This window comes from Armigeres subalbatus, unplaced genomic scaffold (assembly GCF_024139115.2).
Source record: "Armigeres subalbatus isolate Guangzhou_Male unplaced genomic scaffold, GZ_Asu_2 Contig437, whole genome shotgun sequence".
NCBI lineage: Eukaryota > Metazoa > Arthropoda > Insecta > Diptera > Culicidae > Armigeres > Armigeres subalbatus.
The window spans coordinates 1-17,795 of record NW_026943191.1 but is presented as its reverse complement, the minus strand read 5'-3'; the positions used below and the strand labels follow the sequence as shown (position 1 = coordinate 17,795).

At 41.7% G+C, this 17,795-nt stretch overlaps 1 pseudogene; it reads left to right on the top strand.

Annotated features, from left to right (window-relative positions):
* Positions 1–303: 303 nt before the first annotated feature.
* On the top strand, positions 304–15,835 carry LOC134204191 (CLIP domain-containing serine protease B8-like; annotated as a pseudogene).
* Positions 15,836–17,795: the final 1,960 nt, after the last annotated feature.

Genomic DNA, 17,795 nt, shown 5'->3' with positions numbered 1-17,795 from the left:
TTAATTTCCTCTATTTGTTGAAATTATTATAATTATATTATATTATATTCCTCCAGGAAAGTTTTTGAAAATCATTTCCAAAGTGAAAGCCAAATTTCTACACTGAAAATTCACTGGTTTCAAGTTGTGTATCATATGTTGCACTCAAAACCGCCGATATGGGTCCGTCGCGTAGATGAATGGCATTTCCAAAGTTGAATGAACTGTGTCTGGTGGTATTTAAATTTTGTTTCTATGTTTGCTAGTTTATGATGGAAGCAGCTCGCGTTTGGGGAAGTTACTACTCCCTGCGTAATATCCCAAATGAACCCAGCAAAGGGACCCTGCAAACCACCGACGGACTGTCCAGCGTATGCTGAAATCAACAGTCTGGAAGAGACATCAGATCTGTAGGACGATTTCGAGCTTCCTGAAGCAAATTCAGTGTAACTCAATGCGGCGTTGGCGGGATTTACATCCCCGAACCACACGATACAAGTGAGTAATTAATATTTGCCCCTTCTGTCGTAATCACGACATGTTGAGATAAGCTCGGGGATGGCTCAATGTAGCGTCGCTGGGGCTAAATAAATAGGGATACAGAAGCATTATTGTTTCCAGATTACCAACGCTGAACGAGACCTTCCCAAAACGTGAACCGCCAAGACAACACGCGTCCATTCAAGTATTTCCAGCAACGATGCAAGAAACCGTATGGCTATCAATCGTTTCAGCCGAAGATTCGTGGCTGGCGAGATCATGCAAACATTGACGAGTTTCCCTGATGGCATGCTGTTGTATGAGCTAAGGTGAGTTGCCTAATATGTGGAACTGGGTAATATTCCATCCGGTAACTGCAGGTGCGGGTGGTAGAGGGTGAGAGGAACGGATTGTTGTGCTAAAGTGATGTTTGAGCCAATTTTGCAGAGGAATCCTAAAGATCAAGTTCACGGTTGTGGTGTGAAAGCGTTGATTAGTAGGTAATTTTGTGATTACGGCCATTGCGTAACGGGTAGAGACTACGACAATAAAGGACCGCTGTAAGTAGAAGTGTTATTTGTTGTACAGTGCGGCTCAAGGTCTGAGTGGTGTGTGGGATGTGGAGTGAAGTTGTGATGAGCAAACGCGGAATATTTGTAGGGTAAACATATTTAGGGAAATCACACAAATGCCGGTTTTGGAATTTCTACAAAACCATTATCTTGTACAATAAATAATTGTTTTTGGCATGAGGGTGCCTACTGTTGTAGGTATATTGTGAACTCGGTTTGGTTGTAACCATATTTAAAAATCCAAATGTATTTAGAAAACCCACATGCATAAGTGATTCGTTTGTTATTTAGAAGGAAATTCACAAGATGCAATGATTGGTTGATTTTATTAATATCAACAACGGGTGTATTTTACCGTACGGCATACTTCTTTGTTTAAAGTGCTTGTTACAAGGAGGAAAGTGTGAGGTGCAGTTATGGGCTAAATTTCTTGAATGAGATCGCTTAATTATAACGTATTTACCTCTATTAGATATCCAATATCGAATCCATAATTGGATCGAGAAAGTAGACATTTTAAAGAAATGTTGATCATTCCAGTTACATCGTTTCTGAAATAGAAGATAGAATGGTTGAAGTATGAGAAATCGTGGGACAAATTTAATAAATAAAATATAATTAATTGCAAACTCGTCAGCACGAGAGTTAAAATATCTTGGCTGTGTATATTTACTCGTATCCAGATTACTTAAACGCTAATTTGGATTCGATTTGGACTGATTGATTGATTGATTTGTATTGATTTGAAGCTGATTTGATTGACTTGACTTGGATTTGGATTGGATTTGAATTGATTTGATTGACTTTGGTATTGGATTTGAATTGACTTTGATTGATTTGGATCATATATGATTTGATTTGATTGGATTTGATTGATTTGAATTGATTTGGATTGATTTGACCGGATTGATTTGAAGAACCGATTGATTTGCTCTGGATTCGATTCGGATTTGACTAGCATTGGACTGACTCTGATTGACCGGATTTGGATTTCGACTTGAATTTGGATTGGACCTGACTGACTCCGGATTGATTTGGATTGATTTGGATTAAAGGGATTTGGATTGATCTGGATTGATTTGAAATGGATTGAACCTGATTGGATTTGATTGATTCTGACTGGATTGACCGATTTGGATTGATTTGATTGGATTGGATTGATTTGGATTGATTTGTATTGGATTGAATTGATCACTGGATTTGGATTGGATTTGAATTCGATTTGGATTTGGATTGGATTTGTATATAGATGACCTGGATCTGGACTCAGACTGACAGGATCGGACTTGGATTGACTTTGGATTTGAACTGAACCTGATCTGGACTGACTTGGACTGATCTGGACCGACCTGGTTTCGATTGAACGGACTGACCTGGTTTCGGACCTTGACTGGTTTCCATTCGGACCGAATCTAATGGATCCTGACTTGGACTGCAACGACTGAGTCTAGACCTTTGATCGACCTGGACCTGAACTGACCTGGACTTGACTTGGAGATTGACTGATTTGGACGGTATTTGGACCTGACCTGAACCGGATCTGGACTGACTTGGATCTTAACGACCAATTTGGGATTGGAACCTGACTCAGACCTTGGATATCTGGACTGGATCTGGATTAATTCTGACTGGATCTTGACTGACTTGACTGATCTGACTGAACTGACCGAATTTGGATCTGACCTTGGATCGGATCTGACCTGATCTGGACTGATCTGGACTGACTTGATCGACTTGGACCTGAACTTGGACTCGACTTGGATCTGGCCTGATCCGGATTTCACCTGACTGGGATTTGGACCTGGACCGGATCTTGATCTGGATTGATCCTGACTGACCGATTCTGGACTGGACTGGACTACGAATTCCACTGATCTTGACCTGACCTGATTCTTGATTTCGACTTGGATCGGACTGGATCTGACTGATCTGGACTGATCTGGATCGGACTTCGACTCTTGGACTTGACTGGATCTGGACTGGACTGACCTTGACTGATCTTTGGACTGATCTGACTGGATTCCTGACTGGATCTGGGATCGACCTGGACTGACCTGACCGACCTGGACTGGACCTGAATTTGACTCTGACTGGATCTGGACTTGGATTTGACTGACCTGGACCGATTTGATGGAGTGGATTTGATTTTGATTGAATTGGATTTGAATTGGACTGGACTTGACTGGATCTGACCGGATTTGGATTGATCTGACTGGATTTGAATTGACTTTGATTGGATTTGGGATTTGATTCGATCTGGGATTTTGGATTGGATCTGACCGATTTGATTTGATTTGGACTGACGATTTGGATTGAATTTGGACTGGATCTGGATTGATCCTTGATTGGATTTGGACTTGATTTGGACTAATTCTGGAGTTGAATCTTGACCTGACCCAGATTTGGACTGAATCTTGATTGATTTGGATTGATTTGGATTGGGATTTGGATTGACTCTGATTGGATTTGACTGATTTGGATTGATTTGGATTGGATTTGGATTGGATTTGGACCGGGTTTGATTGGATTTGACCTTGATTTGGATCTGGATTTGACTCGAATCGGAGTGGATTTTGATTTGGGATTGGATTTGGATTGAATTTGGATTGAATTTGGATTGGATTGGATTTGAATCGATTTGACCTTGGACGGATTTGACCTTGATCTGATTTTGACCTGGATTTGATTTGATTTGGATTCGAATCGATTTCGGACTGATTTGACCTTGGACTTGATCTGGATTTGGATCTGATTTGGATCTGACCGACTTTTGGATTGACCGGATTTGACTGAATTCTGGATCTTGATTTGACTGATTTGATTCGATTTGGACTTGACTTTGGACCGGGACTTGAACTGAACTGGATCTGGATTGATTTGACTGAATTTGGACCTGACCTGACTGGACTTGGACTGGATCTGGACTGGATCACCGGCACCCTGACCGGATCTGGACTGATCTGGACTCTGACTGATCTGGATCGAATTTGACCTGATCTGGATTTGACTGGGACCTGGACTTGACCTTGGATTGACCTGAAACTGGATCTGACCAATCTGGATTTGACTGGACTTGATTGGATTTGACTGATCTAGTACTGGATCTTGAATTCGATTTGATCTGGATTTGACTTGACTGGATCTGGACTGACTCTGGACTATACCCTGACTGACTCTGACCGGATGATTGGAATCGATCGATTTGGATCTGGATCGATCTGACTGGATTTGACCGAATCTAACGGACTCACTGGATCTGGTTGGACCTGGATTGGAATTCAATTGGATTTGGATTGACTGTGATCTTGATTGACCTAGAACTGCGTGACTTGATCAGGACTCTGGATTGGACTGATCTCGACTCGGATTTGACGGATTTGGACTGGACCTTTGGACTCGATTCCTGGATTGGATCTGATTTGATCATTCTGGATTTAGCTTGATTGCATTTGACCGATGTAAACGATCTGGATTTGGATCTTGATTTCAGATCTGACTGATTTCAACTGACGATTTGGATCACCCTGGACTTGATCGATTTGTTTGACTTGGACTGGATCTGACTGGACTTGACCTTTGGACCGTTTGGACCTGATCTGATTGATCGATTCGATTGACTTGGACTGCATTTGACCTGGATTTGATTAACTGAATCTTGGATTGACTTGGATTTGACCTGATCTTGACTGGATTTGGATCTGAATTCGACTGACTGACTGGACTGACTTTGATTGACTTTAACGACCTGATCTGGATCGATCTGATTTGGATCTGACCTGACGGATTCTGACTGATCGGACTGGATTTGGATTTGATCTGGACGGATTGACCTGGATTGGATTTGACTGATCTGATTGATCTTGATCGATCTGGATCTGATCGACTTGAATCTGGACTTGATCTTCTGGACTTGACCTGGGATCGACCTGACTAATTTGACTGACCTGGACTCGGGACTTGACTGGACTGATCTGATTTTGACTTGATTTGATTGATTTGATTGATTTGGATCGGACTGGATCTCGACCGACCGAATTTGGATCTGATTTGATTGACTGGATCTGACTCGATCTGGATTGATTTTGACTGATCTGACTGGATTTGATCTGATTTGGACTGGATCTTGGACTGGACCTGACTTGATTTGGATTTTGGATCTGGACTGATCTGATTGATTTGGATTGGACTGGATCTGACTTTGATTGATCTTGACTGGATCTGGACTGGACTTGACTCGATCTGGAACGGATCTTGACTGGATCTGACTGGATCTGACTGACCTTGACTGGATCTTGATTTGATCTTGACCTGATCTGGACTGAATCTGATTCGACCTGGATCTGGATTTATTTGGATCTTGGACGAATTCTTGATTCAATTGGATTGGACCTGGACTGGATCGGACTGGACTCTGATCTGGATCAGATTTGACCAATCTGGGATCAATGGATTGATCTTGGGGACTGGATTTGACTGGACTCCGAATTGACTCTGACTCGGACTTTGACTGACCTGATTGGATCTGATTCCTGGATTGATTTGGAATTGACTGACCGGATCAATCGGATCTGACCGGACTTGGACTGGATCTGACCGACCCATTTGGATTGATTTTAATCTTGACTCAGAATTTTGGACTGATTTGGACTGGATCTTGGACTGAATCTGATTCGACCACCGACTTGACCGATCTGGATTGATCTGGGACTGACCTGGACTGGATCTGGACTGATCTGACTGAATCTTGGATTGACCTGGACTGGATCTTGATTGGATCTGACTGGATTGACTTAATTGGACCTGGACTGGGATCTTATCTCAACGGATCTGGACTTGGACCTGGACTTTGACTTGGACTGGATCTGGGACCGACTCCAATTTGGATCACCGATTGACTGACTGGACTGGATCTGACTGGATCTGACTGGATTGGATCTGGATTGACGATCTGGACTGGACCTTGACCGATCTGGATCTTGATTGACCGGGATCTGACTTGGGATCTTGACTGATTGATTTTGACCCGAATTCTTGATTGACTTTGGACTGATTGACTGGACTGGATCGGATTGATTTGGACTTGACTTTGACTGGATTTAGACCGAATTCGATTGATTTGACGGATCTTGACTGGATCTGGACCGACCTGACCTGGATCTGGATTTGATCTGACGATGGATTTGACTGGACTTTGGATCGATCTGGACTGGATTGACCGATTGGATTTGATCGACTGGATCTGGACTGGATCTGGGATCTGATTTGGACTGGATTTGGACTGGGACCTGGATCGAATCTTGGACTGGGATTTGGAATCGACTCTGATTTGACCGGGATCTGGATTGATTTGACCGATCTGGACGGATCTGATTTGGATCGGATCGATTTCCGACCGGGATTGATCTGACCGGAGATCGAATTTGCACCGGACCTTGACTGGATCTTGACCGACTGGATTGATTGATTCCGGGACTGGACTGACCTGAGACCTTAATTTGGAATTGATTTGATCTGATTTGGATTGGAATTTTGATTGATTTGACCGATTTGGACTGGAATCTGACTGACCTTGACTGAATCTGACCGGATTTGGATCTGATCTGACCGATTGAATTTTTGAATCTGATTTGATTGATTTGGGATCTGGATTTGGACTGACCTGGACTGATTTGGACTGATTTGAATTGACCTGGACCTGGACTGGACTGATCTGACCTGGATCGGACTGGACCAGACCTGATCTTGGACGGATCTGGAATTTGACCTGGATTTTGGGATTGATTGATTTGACCTTGACTTGATTGATTTGGATTGACTGGATCTGGACCGATCTTGATTGACTGGATCTGACTGACCTGACTGGATCTGGACTGGATCTGGACTGGATCTGGACTTGGATCTGGACTGGATCTTGACTGGATCTTGATTGATTTGGATTGGATTTGACTTGGATTTGACTTGATCTTGGATTGGATTTGGATTGATCTTAGACTGGATTTGACTTGATTTGGATTGATTTGGATTGGAACGGACTTTGATTGATTTGATCTGATTGGATCTTGATTGGATTTGGACTGGACTTGATTGGTTGATTGGATTGGTTTGATTGGATTTACCTGGGATTGATTGGTTGGATTGATTGGTTGGATTGATTTGGATTGGATTTGGATTGATTTGGATTGGATTTGATTGGATTGATTGATTTGATTGGCTTTGATTGATTTGGATTGATTTGGATTGGATTTGGACGATTTGGATTGATCGATTGATTTGGATTGGATTTGGATTGGATTTGGATTGGATTTGGATTGATTTGATTGATTTACTGATTTGATTGGTTTGGGTTGGATTGATTGATTTGGATTGGATTTGGATTGGATTTGATGGACTTGGATTGGATTGGACTGGATTTGATTTGGATTGGATTTGATGGATTTTTGGATTGATTTGGATTGATTTGATTGGATTTGATTGATTTGATGGATTTGGTTGGATTTGATCGATTTGACTAATCTTGGATTGGATTTGGATTGGATCGATTTGGATTGGATTTGAGATTGGATTTGGATTGGTTTGTAATTGGTTTTGGATTGATTTGGATTGATTTGGATTGATTTAGATTCGATTTGGATTGGATTTGGATTGAATTTGATTTGGATTTGTGTTGGTTTTGGATTACATTTTTGGATTGGATTTGGATTTTTTTCTCCAAGTTCGTTTATTTGGTAGGCTCAGGCGTGTATAACACTTTACGGTTTCAAGCGCATGGTTCTTTGTGATATATACAATTAATATCATTTTATTATACAGTTAATAAGAGAGGGAAGGAGCCAGCGTACTCATTGGTGACTCGAGGTTAGTTTACAAAGTTTAAGGATGGACGGGCTTAGGATTTGGGATAAAGGAAATTTCAGCTTCTCATCCGGGCATTTGGCGTCAGTGACGATGTGGCGTGTCGTCGTGCTCGAGGAATGGTTCGACTGGGAGCATCTTCCCGGATGGCAAGAGCTATGGAGCCTCTACGGAACAAAAAGGCAGAGACTAAACAAAAAAAAACTCTGAAGAAAGAAGAAAAAACAAAATATTAAATTTTGATGTCAGAAGCACAAAGAAAACTATAAATGGCCTGCATATAGACAACATCACGATCTCCCAAACACCACGAACTTCCCTGAAGGGTTGTTTACCCTCGGGCCACAAGGGTATCCAATAATTTGCTCTCTGGAGGCGTCATTTTCCGGAGCAGGACCAAACTACGTGATCGATGTCATCATAATCGGCTCCGCACCTACATAGCAGGTTGCTATCGACAAGGTTTATTATTCACCAGCACAGATGTGCGTTTAGTGAATAGTGATTGGACATAAGTCCTCGACATCACGCGAATGAAGCCTCGACTTAAGTCCCTCACCTCTGAACCACGCTCGCCCAGAAACCTTTTGGAATTATGGAAAAATAGCCACCGTCCAAGTTCATTGTGGCCGTGTCCAATTCCTTGCCAACTTTGAAGAGTACTCTGACGGACTAATGGGAAAAACTCGTTGCTCGAGAATTGTCTATCATAAACCTCACCTTCCCAGTGCGCCCACCTCTTTGCCAGCGAGTCTGCTCTTCTCATTGCCGTAGATTGAGCAGTGAGATGGGACCCAAACAAAGGTAATCTTGAATGATCTTTCGATTCAAAATACGCATCTGCTCTTATGTTTGAAAGAAAGTAAGATGCGTGGCTAACAGGTTTCATCGACCGAGTGCCTCGATAGAACTAAGACTATCCGAGAAGATGAAATAATGATCTACGGGCTGATTGAAAATTATCCCCAAAGCGAAGTTAATTGCTGCCAGCTCAGCAACATAAACCGAACACGGTTCCTGGAGTTTTTGGAAGGTGGTTGAAGTTACATTGTAAACACTGAAGCCAGTGGATCCCGTTGATGCGAGAACCATCAGTGAAATATCTGTTGTTGCAATTGACATGTTCATATTTTTCAGAAAAAGTGAGAGGAATAGATATTTGTCGAAGATGATCTGGTATTCCTTGAATAGCATGTTTCATGGACAGATCGTATACAATTGAGGAACTGTCGTTGGTGAAGTGAACTTGAGGGGATTATAACACGGAAGACAAAGATCTGACGATATGTAGTTGAGATAAACTTCAGGAATCTTGAACGACAAGTCAGTTCTGCATATTATCGAAGTTATCTAGAACAAGTGTGTTACTTGTTCCACATTTGATGAGTATTCTAAGTGAGAGCTCCCAGTAACGGTGCTTTAAAGGAGTGACTCCAGCAAGCGCCTCCACGCTCATGTTACGCGTTGAATGCATACAGCCAAGGGCAATACGCAAACAACGATATTGAATTCGTTCCAATTTGATCAGGTGGCAATTAGCTGCTGAGAAGAAGCAGAAGGAGCCATACTTCAAAACAGAGAGAATAGTCGTTCTATAGAGTTTGATGAGGTCTTCCGGGTGAGCACCCCACTATGTTCCGGAGATAGAACGTAGAAAATGGATCCTTTTCCGGCATTTTGTATCAAATACTCAATGTGGAGTCTCCAGGTGCATTTGGAATAAAACACGACCCCAAGGTATTTAGAAGATAAAGATTGGTTGATGTCATCATTCAACAGCTTGAGTTTCAGTTGAGCAGGATACCGCTTCTTAGTAAACACAACCAACTGAGCTTTTTTTGCGGTGAAAACTCTGATCCCCTAAATGCTCTGGGCCCAAACAATCAGATTATCCAGGGTATTTCTGTAATGGTCTCTGCAAGACAGCTGCACTTGGACCTCTTAGAGAGACCACGGCATCATCTGCAAGTTGTCTGAGCGCATTGTCCTTCCAAACAATTGTCAGAATCTTTCATATAGAAATTATGAAGCAAGGGACTTAAACATGATCCTTGGGGAAGGCCCATGTAGCTATTTCTGGCAGTTGTCAGTGTGCTGAGTGTGAAGTTCATTTGTTTTTCTTGTACAAATTGTACAAGAAATTATTTTAAATAACGGGTAATCCACTACTGTGCAGATTGTGTGACAGTACTTCTATTGAAACTGAATCAAAAGCGCCCTTAATATCTATGAATACTGAAGCCAATTGCTTGTGCGCAAAGGCCAGTTGTATATCTGAAGAAAGCAACGCCAGACAATCGTTTGTTCCTTTCCCTTTTCTAAATCCAAACTGAGTATTTGAAAGCAATGCATTTTCTTTCGACCCAATGGTCGACTCTTGAAAGGATCATTTTCTCCAATAATTTTCTCATGCATGATAAAGCATGGCAATCGGTCGGTATGAATTGTGATTAGACGCTGGTTTCCCTAGGCTTTTGAATAGCTATTACTTTGACCTGTCGCCATTCAGGTGGCACAACATGTTGTACTCCATGAAACAGTTGTACAGGTCAAGTAATCGTCTTTTGCGATATCTGGAGGTTTTAAGAAGATTGAATTTGATGTTATCGCATCCCGGAGCAGAGTTATTCGATGAAAGAAGAGACATAGAAAAGTTCCAGCATTGAGAATGGTCCACCCAAAGAACCGGGATCAGTGACTGATTCTCGAAATAGCGGTTCTGCTGGTACGGAATCTGGACAGACCTTTTTTGCGAAGTTGAATATCCATCGATTGGAGTATTCTTCACTCTCGTTGGTGGAAGTGCGGTTCCGCATGTTGCGTGCCGTTTTCCAAAGTGTTGTCATTGAGGTTTCTCGCGATAGTCCTCGACAAAACGTCGCCAGTAGCTACGTTTTTTTGCCTTGAGAAGATTTTTGAGCTTTTTTTCAAGCCTCAAATACTCTTCGAAAAGCTCGGACCTTCCGTGTTTACGGAAGGCCTTGAAGCGCATCAGATTTCTCGGAATATTACTTAGTACATTCATCATCCCATCCAGGAGTGGCTGGGTCTTCTTCATGACAGATGTACTTGGAACGCGTCGTTTCTGAGCTTCTAGTGCGCTTTTTAATTAATTCGGTAAGGAATCGATATTCATCCAGCGGTGGAAGAACATCAGTTGATTCAATACCAATTTTACTGCTGATGCAAATTTTGGCCAGTCAATGTTTTCGTGAGGTCGAAAGGAACATTAACTGGCTCAGATTGTTGATAGCTACTTTAATTGTGGTAACTATCGGCATATGATCACTACCATGGGATCTTGAATTACCTTCCACGTGCAATCTAATGATAGTGAATTTGAACATAAAGACAAATCAATACGGCTTTGTTGACCATTTGGTCCTATTCGAGTTACTTCACCAGTGTTCAAAATATTCAAATTGAAATCGTCACACAAATCATAGAAAAATAGGCGATCTATAATCGTCATACGTTTCGCCCCATCCAATAACCATGCGTTCATATCACCCAATATCAATACTGGAGATGATAGAGGGAGACTGCGCTCCAAAATGTCGACGATTAATAGAGGCATTTGGAGTGAATGTACACTGAAGCTATGCAAAGATCTTTATTCTTCACATTTACTTGGCATGCAACGATTTCTAAGCCGGGAACAGTCGGAATGGGAATTCTGTAGAAGGAGTAGCATTTTTGATCCCCAGAAGAACGCCACCATAATGATCATCCCGATCTTGGCGAATAATGTTAAAATCGTGGGAGTTGATTTCATCTTCAGAAGAAAGCCATGTTTCACAAAGTGCAAATATAGCGCAATCGGAATTGCGAATCAAAACTTGAACACGTCTAATTTATTTTTCAGACTATGACAGTTCCACTGCAGTACAGTGATTGTATCTTCGGTATTGGGCCGTATTATCCATCGAAAGATACAATTTCTGCAAGAAGGGCCATGAAACAGTCAATTGCTTCAGATAACTTTCAACTGTTGGAATAAAAGAGGTCAATGATTGGTCCTCAATGAATTCGGAATATTGAACAAGTTCAAAAACGGTCCACAAGGTCCTTAAAGGAGATCAATCCTCGCTTGACGGAATACTTTTTCTAGAAGTGCGAATTTGTTTTTTCTTTCGTTGATTCTTCCTAGCCGGATGTTTTCTTCGAAACATCGGATTTAGGCAATGGCGGGAATGTCTTACTGCAACTAGGATCAAAAGAAGCAGTAGGGACAGATTGCTTCGGGATTTTAAATAAACCCCATTACCTTCAGATTTTGGCAAGCTTTTATGGATGACTTTTTGTTCTCTTACGGCGCGATCCCGGGAAGACGGTTGCTTCCTCTTTCGGCACGTGTACCTCCGCAGAATCATCCATGTCGGCTGCGTCAGAGTCCAATTCGTCAATTGATATGGAATCATAATAGTCACTTACACGAACGGTGGCTGAAATAGCAGTCGATGCAGTGGCTGTGGCGGATGTGTCTTGCGACCTAACCATTTCCGCATACGACTGCTTGGAGCGCTGTACCAACGAGCGCTTCACTTTTGGGTGCGCTTTTGTACACCGGGCATTCTTGCAAACCATGGGGAGGGTTCAAACCACAATAAGCACATTTTGTTGCTTGTTGCTGGCAGAACTCCTCCTGATGTCTTTCTGAGCATTTGCCACAACGTGGTTTGTTGTCACAAAACTCGGCAGTGTGACCAAGTTGTTTGCAGTTGGTACAATTAAATACCCTTGGTACAAAAAGACGCACCGGAAACAACATATTTTCTATATCAGACAAACTTTGGAAGCATCGAACCGGAGAATGTCACCCGAAGCGAGCCTGACTTGGAATAAATCCTTTTGCCATTCTACCGTGGCTGCTGAATGCAATTCTTGCAGTCCAGAATATCCACGGTAGATTGCAGGGCGTTCTTTAGGCGACCTTTCCCTGCAAGCACATCCTTGCAAGTCAAGCTCGCTGCGTTGATTACGCCTTCTATCTCGACCTCCCGCGAGGGCACATAAACTAAATATTCAACATTGTACGCCCTGTCGCCAGCAATTTCATTCGCCACCTGGTATGTAATACCGGTGATGCGTAGTTTGTTCCTGTTGATTTGGCTGAATTCAAGCTTCGTAAAACGACGCGTCAAATCTCGTTTTATGCCCAGAAAATCTAGACTCTTCACTTTCTGCCGAAAGTAAACAACCCAAGGCCCAGGCGAAGCCGCATGGTACAAACTTGTGCGAGTACTTATCTTTTGGAGGCCCATTGCCTCCTACTGTCTCTGCCTCCATTCTCACCTCGCAAGGTGGAAGGATAATTATTGCTTATGCTAACTTACAACTAATAGCTTATTAGAAAAAAAAAATCTCAAGAAAAAAAACTAATTCAATTTGTGTCTATTAGTTCCGCTCGGTGACGGGAGAACAATAAAGCAATCTCTTCCACTTATCTGAGCCTGCTGCTGTAGGTAGCAGCAGTAACAATAGCCTGCTTCACTGGCGTCGCCAGAAGCAGCTACTTCACTCGCCGACAGCGATCGCCTTGGATCCGTAGGTAGGAATAGCACCACACAATACAACTCGCACTACCGAACACAATCCGCGATGAGACACAGCACACACGTCTGGCTCGTTCGAACTATCGGCACAGAATGATGGATTTGGATTTGATTTTGTTTTGATTTTGTTTTGATTTCGATTTCATTTTTGAATTGTTGAAATATTTCAGGAAGTACGTCCGCCTTCGTGAGTACAATGTGTACGATGATCCCGACTGTGTGATTGAGAACAATTTTCAGGACTGCTCTGAAGCCAAGATCGATTCGGAACCGGTAAGGGTCATCATTCATCCCGAGTATGATCCCAACTTCCGGCACAAATACCACGACATAGCGCTGATAGAAATCAGTCAAGTACCGTCGTACACGGACTTTTTGCGTCACATTTGTCTGCCGGAACCGGAAATGGACAACGGCGCTGCACCCGGGAGGAAGCTTAGCGTATCTGGTTGGGGAAGGACTGATATTTGTAAGTATAAAAAAAAATCTATTGAAACTGTTGCTGGAAATAATAAAGGGGGAAGATCATATATGCTGCTTGTTTGGTGAAGGATTTATTTTTAAGGCGGGCCGTATTTTCCCTTTCGATGAGAACAACGAAAGCGATTATCGGGCAAAGGCAGAATTTATTTTCGTTGGTTTTATGACGAACATCTTTCACCAATCATTCTTTCATCTTGTACGATAAACGAGAATCGTGCCTATTAGATGAATTTCGATTTCGTATCATCTCTTTTTCGTCTTAGTCAGTTTTCGCGTTATCGTTGAACATTTATATAAATCGTATGGCCAAGACCATAGTAAAACAGTAACTATTATATCATAGTGATTTGCGCACTGTAGCACACCGCCATATCATCTGCATGTAATCACCAGGTTAATTATGCAGCAAAGGCAATCGATATGAGCGGAAAATGGTGAGGCTTTTTTATTCGAAAGTTTTCGTGAGCAAGCAACATGGCGGATCCACCACCTAGTCCCAAGTTCGTCGGATTAATAGACCTCATGGAGAACTAAACTTTGGCTTGACCCAGTTCTTAACAGGCCACAAATGCTTCAGGTGGTACCTGCACAGGTTCTCCCTTCTCCCTCGAGAAACTGCAGAGGGTATTGTAGTTTCGCTATGGAAGGAATGTCCGCATTGGAATGGATCATCGAGACAAATGTGTCGCGGAAGGAAAGCCCTCGATAGAATTTCCCTAGATCTTGAGAAACCGGAGATGGCGTGCTGACGAAACGTTCTGTTGGTTAGCTATAATCGATGAGTTAAACATGGTTTGACCGTTTCAAAAATAATGCTTGACCTTGGAGAATTGTGTCTCAAATGCTCCTCGCTCTGGCAAACGGTCCTCGAACCACCATCAACAAATAACATATCCCCGCCACAGGTGTACTATTCCAGAGACGACTCGCTCAAATCGGTAACTTGCCTGCTTCTTCTAATTGGCATTACATCCCCCACTGGGACATTGCCACCACGCAGCTTAGTGTTCTCTAAGCACTTTCACAACCTACCATTTTTGGTTTTGCAATTACCCAACACTCACTCACAACTGAAACACTACCGATGCACAATGGAAGCATTCTCATCTCACGCTGTCCCACTGAACGACGCTTATTCGACGCTACCCCGGCTTGTGCAGATACCACGTTTTAAACGGAGTAAGGTCATTTGACCGAATAGGTCATTTGACTGAATAGGTTATTTGGCCGAATTGGTCGTTTGGCCGAATAAGTCGTTTGACCGAATAGATCATTTAGCCGAACAAATCATTATGACGAATAGGCAGGGTTCGTAATGCTCACTCAATCTCAGGAGCTCCCTCACTAAAATTTTCGGTGAAAAATCACTTTTCGGGAAAGAAAAACAGCCTGGAGAGTGATAACCATTTTTCGCTCACTTCGATTGCCGCCAAACGTTGGTTTGTTCTTTTTCTATCGTATTCGAGTTTTTTCGTGGCACCATTAATGCAAACGGTAGTAGCTTATGGGGACCAAATAACTTAACGCTTTCATACAGATAGCGTGGTTGTGTGGCTAGAGTAAGCGCATCCCCACATCTATTATTGTTACTATTCTGGGTTCGAATCCCGGCGCGGCCATACAATTTTGTAATTGTTCTGCGATAATTCTCGCGAAAAGTGAGTGAGAGGTAAAAGTGATGAAACGAAAAAGGATTTTTATCTAATAGGCAAGATTTTCATTTATCTTCAAAGGCTAATTCTGGAGAAGGATTGATGGGTGAAAGATGATCCTCAACATAAACATAAAGAAAAAAGATCCTCCCTTGGCCCGAAAAACGCTTGCTTTGGTCTCATTGAAACGAAAAGTCGAAACCCTGCGAATAGGTCATTTGGCCGAATAGGCCGTTTGACCGAATAGGTAATTTGGCTGAATAGGTCATATGGCTGAATAGGTCAGTTTGCCGAATAGGTCATTTGGCCGAATAGGTCGTTTGGACGAATAGATCATTTTGCCGAATAGATCGTTTGGCCGAATAGGTCATTTGGCCGAATAGGTCATTTTGCCGAATAGGTCGTTTGGCCGAATAGGTCATATGACTGAATAGGTCATATTGCCGAATAGGTCATTTGGCTGAATAGGTCATTTTGCCGAATAGGTCGTTTTCCCGAAAAGGTCATTTGGTCGAATAGGTCGTTTGGCCGAATAGGTCACTTAGCCGAATTGATCATTTGGTAAAATATATCATGTACTTTTCAGTCATCATTTCCCACTTCTCACTGCAAAAAGTGAGACATGAGAAGTTAGAAATGATGAGTGAGAATAGAGGCGTCTTGTCTCCACATATATGGAATGTGAATGCACAAATCATAATCTGTTGTCAAAGACTCAAGCCAGCACTCAGCAGTGGAATCGACTGACGACTCACGAAGAACTGAGTGCTGAATGCGATCAGCAGTCGCACGAATTCATCAAAACTGGTTGATGATTTTTTTGCTTTAAATTACCAAATAAAATATGTATTTAATCGAACTTATTTTGTTCATTAGTCTTTGGTAAATTTCTTCGCCGCCGCAAACTCTCAGTTGCTCTTACCATTACACTAAAACCAGGTTTGACCGAAAAGATCATTTGGCCGACTAAATCAATTGCGCCGAGTAGGTCGTTCGGCCGAATAGGTCGTTTGGCCGAATAGATCATTTTGTTGAATAGATCGTTTAGCCGAATAGGTCATTTGGTCGAATAGGTCATATTGCCGTATAGGTCATTTGGCTGAATAGGTCGTTTGGCCGAATAGGTCATCTTGCCAAATAGGTCATTTGGCCGTAAAGTTCGTTTGGCCGAATAGGTCGTTTAGCCGAATAGGTCATTTAGTCAAATAGGAAGTTTGGCCGAATTGGTCACTTAGCCGAATAGGTCATTTGATCAAATAAATCATTTCACGACAAACTTTTCAATCATCATTTCTCACTTCTCACTGCAAAAAGTGAGAAATTAGAAGTAAGAAATGATGAGTGAGAAAAGAGTCGTCTTGTCTCCACATATATGGAATGTGAATGCATAAATCATACTCTGTTGTCAAGCCAGCAGTAGAATCGACTGACGACTCACAAAGAACTGAGTGCCGCCAGCGGTCAGCCTTCGCACGAACTCGTCAAAACTGGTTGATGATTTGTTTGCTTTTAAATTTTTGCTTTGAATTACCCAATAAAATATGTATTTAATCGAACTTGTGTTGTGTATTGGTCTCTGGTCAATTTCTTCGCCACCGCCAACTCTTGAGTGATTCTTACCATTACACTAAAACCAGGTTCAAACTTTAAGAAGAACCCGACTAGAAGAGCATAACAGAAACTGAACACAATATTAACATATTGTGATATTTATAACTTATTTTGATACAATTTTGTTCTTAGTAGCTATTATCTTTTTATGTCTAATTAAAATAGATGTAGCAAAGTCTTCCAGCCATACAGATATCACAACGCTGATATAATTTGCAAAGGTTGCCTTATTTGTAATGTTGTTAGTTTCATGTTCTTGAAAAATATGCTTGTTCAGACAAAAACAAAACTTTCGTATTGTTGATCACAATCTGGAGACCTATCACGAACTGTAAAAAATTGCAACTGCACAGAATCAATATATTTTGTATCCGGTTCTGTTATAAATTTATAACAAAATATGTCATTTTATGATAAAATTGTAAATAAAATTTGATAGTTTTTTGTTTCCTTTAGTGTGATTTTTGATAGAAATTTAAATATTTTAACAACATCCTGCACCACGTTTCTAACAAATTTTGTTATAAAAATTTAGTATAACATAATAACATAGGTTGATATAATTTTGATATGACCTTCTAGTCGGGAAGAGTATAAATCTAGATCAACAT